A 10,249-nucleotide genomic window follows, 5' to 3' on the forward strand; every position below is an offset into this window, starting at 1 on the left:
GGAGCGTCTGGATATTCCCAGTTGCACTGCTGCCTTTCTACACGATTTCCCGGGACTTCTCTGTACAGCAACTCGTACCGCTTCAATATTCTCCGGCGAACAAACAGGCTTAGGCCAACAAACAGGCTTAGGCCAAGGTCGCTTTGCTTCCAACACTGTTCCTTCCTGTACAAATTTATCGTACAACCTGTGGATGGTCTTTTTGCAAGCGACCCATCGTGTGTTAAACTGTTGACAAAAACGCCTCTGAGTCACAACAAGGCTTTTCGTTTCATGAAAAAGTAACACAATTGCCGATCGTTGCTGTGTCGTCAGTCTTCCATTGTCAGCCGTTGCTGTTTACTAGTCTCCTAGCGGCAGTATCGTGAATTACACGTCATCTCGTAACTCATTTGTTTTTCCAAGCTCTGCTGGTACTGCTGTAGAGATCCCAGCGGGATATGTAATGTGCGTCGTAAATTGTGAAAGCAACAATTGGTAACACATTTCGTGCGCTACCCTGTAATAGATTCTCAATGTTATACTGTCGTCCCAGGTTGCGCTATAGAAATCTGTTCCAATGCTTCCCAGAATAGCACAAGTATCATTGCACCTAGCAAACCTAATGGGACATGTAAGCCCCATCTACCCATGCACGCATTTACCTGCCAAGTGCTGCTGAAGCATCGCCACAAAATGTGCGTGTAGTGACTCACCATCGCAGGCGCATCTAAAAGGCTCTCAATGTTATACTGACGTCACATGGCTATTTAAATAAGAGCCAAGTCGACCTCTCTAAAATTGTAAAGTGTCCCAGAAATAGTTTACGTTCGCTTCTGTAGAAGCTTCCGTGATATCTGAGCTCGACCACAGGGAAATTCTTGTCCTAAGAGAAACTGCTAACAAAAATAACCCAGAATAGAACCGAATGCATTCCTCGTGATGGTCCTCATGTGGCACCAGGACTGTCACTTGTTACCCTTCCTGGAAAACGTTAAGTCATGCTTTCAACAAACATCGAAATGCAAACATTCTCATCACTATGTAGAGGCTACTATGTCAAAGCCCAAAGGATGTCTTATGAATCAATGGGACATTATGATTGGCTCTTACTGAACTGACCTGCCAAATTACTGATTCTGCTGGTTTGTAAGCACTGTCCCCTTTTTTCTTTTTGCAAACGAGACTTTTAGCTGCAAAGAACTATTTTGTACAGATCGCCATATTGCACTCACAATTAAACCCTGCGAAAGTGACCTACAGATCGTCAAATACGGAAAGACACTGTCACTGTGTAATTGAGTCCTACGGTGCATGTTCTTATGCTGTCTCTTTTGTAGTGTATTTATGAGTGTCTGTCGGTCGATAACTATATGAATGATGCTAAAGGGGTGTGGGATGTGAATTGTATGATTACTACAGCCACACAAAGAAAATGATTCAAATGGCTCTGAGCACTATGGGACTTAACATCTGTGGTCATCAGTCCCCTAGAACTTAGAACTACTTAAACCTAACTAACCTAAGGACATCACACACATCCATGCCCGAGGCAGAATTCGAACCTTCGACAGTAGCAGTCGCGCGGTACAGCGACACAGTACACAGTGATACATTGTTGAGTTGGAGATCGGTTTCAAGCTCTAATGTTCAAGCTTCTGTCCTCAGTGGCAGGACAGTGTAATTGAGGAAGAGTCTTTCTGTATTTGATGATCTGAAGGTCACTTTTGCTGGGTTTAATTCTCAGTGCAATATGGCGATCTGTACAAAATAGTTTTTTGCCGCTGAAAGTATTGTCTGCAGAACTAAGGAAAAATGTAAATAGTGCTTACACACCAGCAGTAATTTCGCAGGTAAATTCAGTAAGACACTATAATGCTCCATTCATTCACAAGACATCCTTCTTGTCTGGACATAGTAACCACTACATAGAGGTGAGAACGTTTGTCTTTCTAACATGTTTGTTGAAAGCAGCACTAAACGATTTTCAGGAAGGCTGGCACATGATGGACGGGGTGTCACGTTAGGACCATCAGGAGGAATACATTCGGGTTTATTCTGGGCTATTTTCGTAAACAGGTTCTCTTAACATAAGAATTTACCTGCGGACAAGCTCAGACATCATGAAAGCTCCTACAAATCGAATGTTAACTATTTTTGGGACACTTTAAAATTTCAGAGAGGTCGACTTGGCTCTTATTTATACAGCCATGTGACGTCAGTATATCATTGAGAACCATTTAGATGTGCCTGTGACGGTGAGTCACTACACAAACATTTCAGGGCGATGTGTCAGCCACACTTGGTAGGTAAACATGGGCACTTCTAGACACAGCTCGCATGTCCAGTTAGGATTGCTAGGAAAAATGCACCCTGTGCTATTCTGAGAAGCATTGGAACATATTTCTATAGTGCAACATGTGCCATCTGTATGACACTGAAAACCTTTTAGCTCCATCCGCGAGGGTAGGTCACGCAGCAATTAGGTCTTCGCTGGACCACAGGTAGAGAGGCTTTGGGCCAGTGAACATGGGCGCGCCCCCAAGGGTGGCTTGGCTCTTATTTACATCGACACATTACGTCAGTATAACACTTGAAGAATTGTAACTGTATACCGAAAATAGACATGACTCTCACTTGCTTGCTGTAGGCGGCAAGGGCGTGATGGTGATAACTTGTGCTCCCGCCTGTGCACAGGTTGGAGCACTTCGCTGATATATCGAGGTTGATGACAGTTTGAAAGTGTAGTAGTTTGTGTGTCTGTACATCAGTGTACTCCATTATTTCGGTAAATTACGAGTAGTTTGCAGGTGTGTATGCTTTGTACTGCATTATTTCGGTAGTTTACGAGTGTTTCTCGTTTCTGCACATCAGTGTATTGCATTATTTCGGAGATCTTCGAGTAGTTTGCTGCACTGTAGGGTGTGAAATGCCTCTGCTTCGGTAATTTACGAGGTTTTCGCGTGTCTTTAAATCAGTGTACTGCTTTATTTCGTTAACTTATGAGTAGTTTTGCAGGTCTGTAGTCTATGTAGCGTGACCCCAAGCACGTCAGGGCGAGTATTTTGTATCAGTGTAATAAATGAACTATGTGAAATCCGTCCCTAAATAAATTAGTCCTTTACCCGCCATTCCCCACCCCGCCAGACCGCCATCTTGGATTACATCGCAGAGGGGATGAGAGTGCCCTCTGGTGCCAGTATTGTGTACTAGATCAGTTGGACTCCAGATGTCATAGTGAACACACTGGATGGAACTACTGCCTCAAATTGTTCAAATAAACACTGCATGAAAATTAAAGACTTACATCTATCATATGAAGTAGCCCTGCATATGTTGAGTACTTTCCCCACCAATTCCTAAGAAGAGGTGGCGGTGGGATGACTTAGGTTACTAGAGGTATTCCAAGTGAGTTTTTTCCCGCCATTTTCTTTGGTTATTTGAGGTAGCCCAAGTGACCATTTTTCCACCAAAATTTTACTTTCCCACCATTTTCTGGTGGAGGGGAAGGGATGGGGGAGCAGGGAGGGGGGAGGGTGGATGTGGGATGGTTGGAAGTCTGGTTAGTAGAGGGAGCCCAATTGACCTATTTTCCCACCAAAAGTGGAACTTCCCCCCATGAAATCATTCTGATGTTGCCATGTCTACTGCTTCCATCATGGATCTGCCATCTTGAATAAATATGGCAACAACGCAGAGTGGGGTGATTCAGCCATTGTCTCACTACTTACAACTACCTCTGTCACACCTTAGCAAAAGACATGGCCGAGATCCTGTGAAAATTCTGGTCTTTTGTAAAATGGATAAGTGTGTCTAAGGCTTCCATCCATTCACTTGTTGACCAGCCAGGTGTGGCAGTTGAGGGCAGCAAAACGAAATCAGAAGTTTTAAATTTCACAAAAAAATGGTTCAAATGGCTCTGAGCACTATGGGACTCAACTGCTGTGGTCATAAGTCCCCTAGAACTTAGAACTACTTAAACCTAACTAACCGAAGGACAGCACACAACACCCAGCCATCACGAGGCAGAGAAAATCCCTGACCCCGCCGGGAATCGAACCCGGGAACCCGGGCGTGGGAAGCGAGAACGCTACCGCACGACCACGAGATGCGGGCTAAATTTCACATTTAAGGAGTCCTTCATACAGAGGAAGCGTACAAACATACTGTTGTTTGACCATCGAACGGATTCCTATTTGAACGACATAGTAATTAAAAGCATGCCTGGTGTAGAAAAACAACTGAACGAGTTGAAAACGAATAAGTCAACAGGTCCAGATGGAATCCCAATTCAGGTTTTCAAAGAGTACACTACTGTAGTCATCCGTTACTTAGCTTGGATTAATCGTGAATCTCTCTTGCAGTGCAGAGTCACATGCGACTGGGAAAAAGTGCCGGTTACTCCTGTGCATAAGAAGGGCAATAGAACGGACGCGCAAAATTGCAGACCAATATCCTTATCATCAGGTTGCTTCAGAAGCCTTAAACATATTCTCAGTTCGAATGTAATAAATGTTCTTGAACCTGAGAAGCTTATGCCCACTATGAATGAAGGACAACAAGCAGATGCCATATTTCTAGATTTCCGACAAGAATTTGACACGGTGAACCCTTGTAAGCTGTTAAAGAGGGTACAAGCATACTGAATAAGTTGACAGATATGTGAGTGGCTCGAAGACATCAGCAGTTATAGGCCCCAGTATGTTGTTCAAATGGCTCTGAGCACTATGGGACTTAACTGCTGAGGTCATTAGTCCCCTAGAACTTAGAACTAGTTAAACCTAACTAACCTAAGGACATCACACACATCCATGCCCGAGGCAGGATTCGAACCTGCGACCGTAGCGGTCTCGCGGCTCCAGACTGCAGCGCCAGAACCGCGCGGCCACTTCGACCGGCCCCAGTATGTTGTCTCCAAAGCCGAATGCTCATCAGAGACGAAGGTATCGTCAGAAGTGTCTCAAGAAATTGTGATGGAACCGCTATTATTTTCTATATAGCACTCTGTCTTCAGGTTACAAGTGGCCCATCGGGCCCATCCGACTGCCATATCATCCTCATCTGAGGATGCGGATAGGAGGGGTGTGTGGTCAGCACACTACACTCCCGGTTGTTATGATGGTTTTCTTTGACCAGAGCCGCTACTTGTCGGTCGAATAGCTCCTCAATTGGCATCATGAGGCTGAGTGCACCCCGAAAAATGGCAACAGCATGTGGTGGCCCAGATGGTCACCCATCCAAATGTCGGCCACGCCCGACAGCGCTTAATTTGGGTGATCTGACGGGATCCAGTGTATTCACTGGGGCAAGGCCGTTGCCGTTCACTGTATAACACATTGATAATTTGATAGACGGAGTGGGTGATAATCTGCAGTTGTTTGCTGCGGATAATGATAAATTACCTTGAAGAAAATGGACTAGTGACATAAAGTCAACATGGATATAGAAAACATCGTTCTTGTGAAACACCACTAGCTCTATACTCGCAGGAAGTGTTGAGAGCTATTGACAAGGAATTTCAAATTGCTTCCATATTTCTGGATTTCTGGAAGCCTTTTGACACTGTACCATTCAAGCGTATTGTAGTGAAAGAGCGTGGTTATGGAATATCGTGTCAGTTATGTGTCTGGATTCGTCATTTACTATCAGAGAGGTCACAGTTCGTAGTGTAGCGGCACCACCGTGTAGGATAGGGAGAGTTAGTTTCGCGCAATATTCGGAGCCCGAGTTACAGCCGGGTGTGGGCCGGATGGCAGTAGGTCATACTGACCAGCGATTGCGGAGTGGAATGGAGGCCACAGGGCTGTCGAACTGCTCGAAAGCATAAACGCAGCAGTTCGCATGGCGCAAGCTATAGGCATAAGAGGCCCACTGGCACAACCGTGGTGTGGTGCGTACGTGACACGAAGTAGCACGTTAGCGAAACGGAGGCAGACAGCTGAGTATAAATAGGTGCTGTTTTCTAACGAGAATCATTCAAGTGTGGCAGCTCTAATGGATGGCGGGGTGTGTCACACCACCGGGCTACACGCAGCGCCAGTTAGGGCACCAGCATCCTAGACCACAGTCGGTTGTTGGTTCGACCCTCTAAGGCTGACGCGGGGTCGGCAGCCAGCCAGGGTGTGCCACTCTTCGGCTTGCTACCGCGGGCAGTCGTCTCACATGCCGGAGACTTCCGAGGCATGGGCCGCAGATTCGGAAGCCGGATCGCGGGCGGCCGTTGCTGCCATGTTCTCAGCTACACCAGCGAGGAAGAAGCAGCAGCATGGAAGGCCTAGGGCTCCCCACAGAGCAGTGTGGAATCAATGGGGACTCTGGCCGCTGAATCGGCTGCTGGCGAAGCCATCGTGACGTCATCGGAAATCAGCGGGCCAGCCAAGGCTGCATTGCACAGGCCGCTGGTGTGCTTCCTCAGCATTTTGGGACCCTGTGACTCAGAGCAAGGTGAACGGAGCACTGTAGTGAAAGCAAATAAATCATTTGGAAAGTTCTCTCCGAGTTTCAATACGCCACTTTGGCGTCTGATACCACAACAGTAGTAACGGATGGAAAGTCATCAAGTAAAACAGAAGTGATTTCTGGTGTTTTCCAAGGTAGTGTTATAAGCCCTTTGCTGTTCATTATCTATATAAATAGTTTGGGAGACAATCTGAGGAGCCGTCTTCGGTTTTTTGCAGATGGCTCTGTCGTTTATCAACTAGTAAAGTCAGCAGAAGACCAAAAGAAATTGCAAAACGTTTTTGGAAAAGATTTCCGTACGGTGCGAAAATTGTCAATAGACCCTAAATAACGAAAAGTGTGAGGTCATCCACATGAGTGCTAAACGGAATCCGTTAAACTTCGCTTACACGATAAATCAGTCAAATCTAAAGGCCGTAAATTCAACTAAATACCTAAGAGTTACAATTACAAACAACTTAAATAGGAGAGAACACACAGAAAATGTGAGGTAGGCTAGCCACAGACTGCATTTTATTTGCAGGACACATAGATAAAGTAACAGATATACTAAAGAGACCGCCGACACTACACTTGCACGCACTCATTTAGAATACTGCTGCGCTGTGAGGGGTTCTTACCAGATAGGATTGATGGAGTACATCGTAAAATTTCAAAGAAGGGCAGCACGTTTTGTATTATCACGAAATAAGGCACAGGGTATCACTGAAATGACAAGATTTGGGGTGGAAGTCATTAAAACAAAGGCGATTCTCGTTACGGCAGAACATTCCCAGGAAATTTCAAATACCAACTTTCTGCTCCTAATGCGGAAATATTTTGTTGACGCTGACGTACGTAGGGAGAAACGATCAGCATAATGAAGTAAGGCAAATAAGAGCTCACACGGAAAGATATAGGTGTTTCAACTGCGCGGTATACGAGATTGCAATAATAGAGAATTGTGAAGGTAGTTCGATGGACCCTCTGCCAGACACTTAAATGTGATTTGCAGAGTATCCATGTAGATTTAGATATAGATGCTCTGGTGTACGGTGTGGTGTCGAAGCTGAGTGACTGTAGGAGTATACAACATGACTTAGACAAAGTATCTAGTCGGTGTGGTAAATGGCAGCTGGCTCTAAATGTAAGTTAATGCAGACGAACAGGGAAAACCAACCCGTAATGGTCGGATACATCATTAGAAGTGTCCTGCTTGACACTGTCACGTCGTTTAAATACCTGGGCCCAATGTTTCACAGCGATATGAAACGGGACGAGAATGTGACGACTGTGGTAGTAACGACGAATGATGGTCTTCGGTTTATTGGGAGAACTCTAGGAAAATGTTGTTCATCTGTTAAGGAGACCGCATATAGGACGCTAGTGCTACCAGTTCTTGAGTCCTGATCGAGTGTCACGTATCTCTACTAGGTCGGATTAAAGGAAGACATTAAAGCAATTCCAAGGCGTGCTGGTTCGAACAACACGCCAGTGTGACGTAGGTGATTCGGGAACTGAAAAGGGAACCCCTTCAGGGAAAGCGACGTTCCTTTCGAGGAACAGTATTGAGAGTATTTCGAGAACCGGCGTTTCAGCCTGACTGCAGAATGATTCTGTTGCCACCAACGCACACTGCGCGTAAGGACCACGAAGCTAAGATACGAGAAATTATGGCTAATGTGGAGGCATACAGATAGTGGTTTCTCTCTCGTTCTGTTTGCGAGTGGAACAGTAAAGGAAATGACTAGTAGTGGTACGGGGAACACACCACCATGCGCCATATGGTGGATTGCGGAATATCAACGTAGATGATGAACTGCCTTTTTACACTGCGAAATGTATGGGAATCGGCGTCCCAAGGAAAGGTGTTGTTTCATTGATGCCTCTTATGCTACCCTCTAAGGGCTTTTTGTGTTGTTTCTGAGCGGTCGTGTATTTGAAATGTTTTTCTCTGCCATCCACAAGAAAACCGCGTGATTTCAACGACGGGCATACCAGTTATATCCTCCCTTGGAGTGGCGTCAAAAGATGAGTTGAATACAAGAGGGGGGAGGGGGGGGTGACAATCTTCCCACGGTGTGACATGTGCACGGTGGCGCTGGGCAGATTTTTAGTGAAATTTGGTGCTAATGTGACATCATTAACCAACCTTACTCGTCACATGAACCTCTGAGCTCTGGCCTTTTGTGCGTTGACACCTTGCTGTTTGTAGCGTCGTTGGCCCGAGAGTAACGTTGCTTGACACCACGCTTTTGCGTCATTACAGGGGACAACAGTAGCCACCTTTGAGCCAAATCTCTAACTTATTCACTACAGTGAGAGGTCATTACAGGGTTTCGAAAAAGTGATCCTGTAATTTTCTTGCGCCGTGTTTCATCATTGAGAAAACGTATGACACAATGTTGTATTAAATTTTCTTTATTATCACAACCGACTTCCGTCAAATACCATCATCACCGAATCTGTATCAATGAAAAGAAAAATCCAACTATAGAAAAAGCATACACAGAAACATCGTAGGGTTACCGGGAAATCAGCAGTAAACTTACGATAGCAGACTAATATTGCTCGCATGTCATTACACATATTGACCACAGAAGTTGAAAGTGAAGACGTAATACATAAGTAATTTAGATATTTGATCTGCGAATATGTTTCAACGACATAAACATCAAACCAAAACCTATAACAGTGACAAGGCAAGTCACATTGGCACCAAATTTCAGTAAGAATCTGTTCAGCGCCACCGTGTTCATGTCACATTATGGAAAGATCGTCACACCCCCATCTTATCCTTATTTCAACCCCTCTTCTGAGGACACTACTATGGAGGATATAACCGGGATGCCCGTAGTTGAAATCACGCTGTTTTCTAATGGATTGTGAAGAGAAACATTTCAGACATAAGACAGCTTAGAATCGACACAAAAACCCTGAGAGGATAACATAAAAGGCATCAATGAAACAAATCCTTTCGTTGGAACGCCGATTTCCGTAGATTTCGCAGTCTAAAACGACAGTCTACAAAGAAAGTAAGTAAAATACCTATATTAAACAGAAGAGAGACAACTGGTCAAAAGTATAGTGAAAAGTAAAACAAAGTAAAAGAAGTCACATACAACTCAACGAAAAAGGTAGAAGTAATTTTTTTTCCTGTTGAACATAATACCTTGGGTTCTATTTTTCTTTAGATTTATCAGCGTACTCTATCTTCTGACTTATATGACATTTGATATCAGTGACTCATTTTCTGTCAGATTATGTCTTTTTATTTGTATTTTATATTAGGCCCTGTCGATTTTGTTTAATACAAGCTTTTGATTTCTTCTCTCCCTAAATTCTTTAATAGTGACTTGCCTTGTAACTATTATACATTAAGTTGTTGTATGACATTCACATCATCAAACAAGATATGCAGATCGACTATGTAGAGTACCATTGTGTACGTTATACCTCCGTACGACTGATTTCTATGTTCAGTCATCTTTGGTATCTCTTTCCGATTATTTACTCACTACGTCAGGACCAGTTTTCAGTTACCATCTACATCTACATCTACATCCATACTCCGCAAGCCACCTGACGGTGTGTGGCGGATGGTACCCTCAGTACCTCTATCGGTTCTCCCTTCTATTCCAGTCTCGTATTGTTCGTGGAAAGAAGGATTGTCGGTATGCATCTGTGTGGGCTCTAATCTCTCTGATTTTATCCTCATGGTCTCTTCGCGAGATATACGTAGGAGGGAGCAATATACTGTTTGACTCCTCGCTGAATGTATGTTCTCGAAACTTTAACAAAAGCCCGTACCGAGCTACTGAGCGTCTCTCCT

The sequence above is a fragment of the Schistocerca nitens genome, chromosome 3 (genome assembly GCF_023898315.1).
Source record: "Schistocerca nitens isolate TAMUIC-IGC-003100 chromosome 3, iqSchNite1.1, whole genome shotgun sequence".
Classification (NCBI taxonomy): Eukaryota; Metazoa; Arthropoda; class Insecta; order Orthoptera; family Acrididae; genus Schistocerca; species Schistocerca nitens.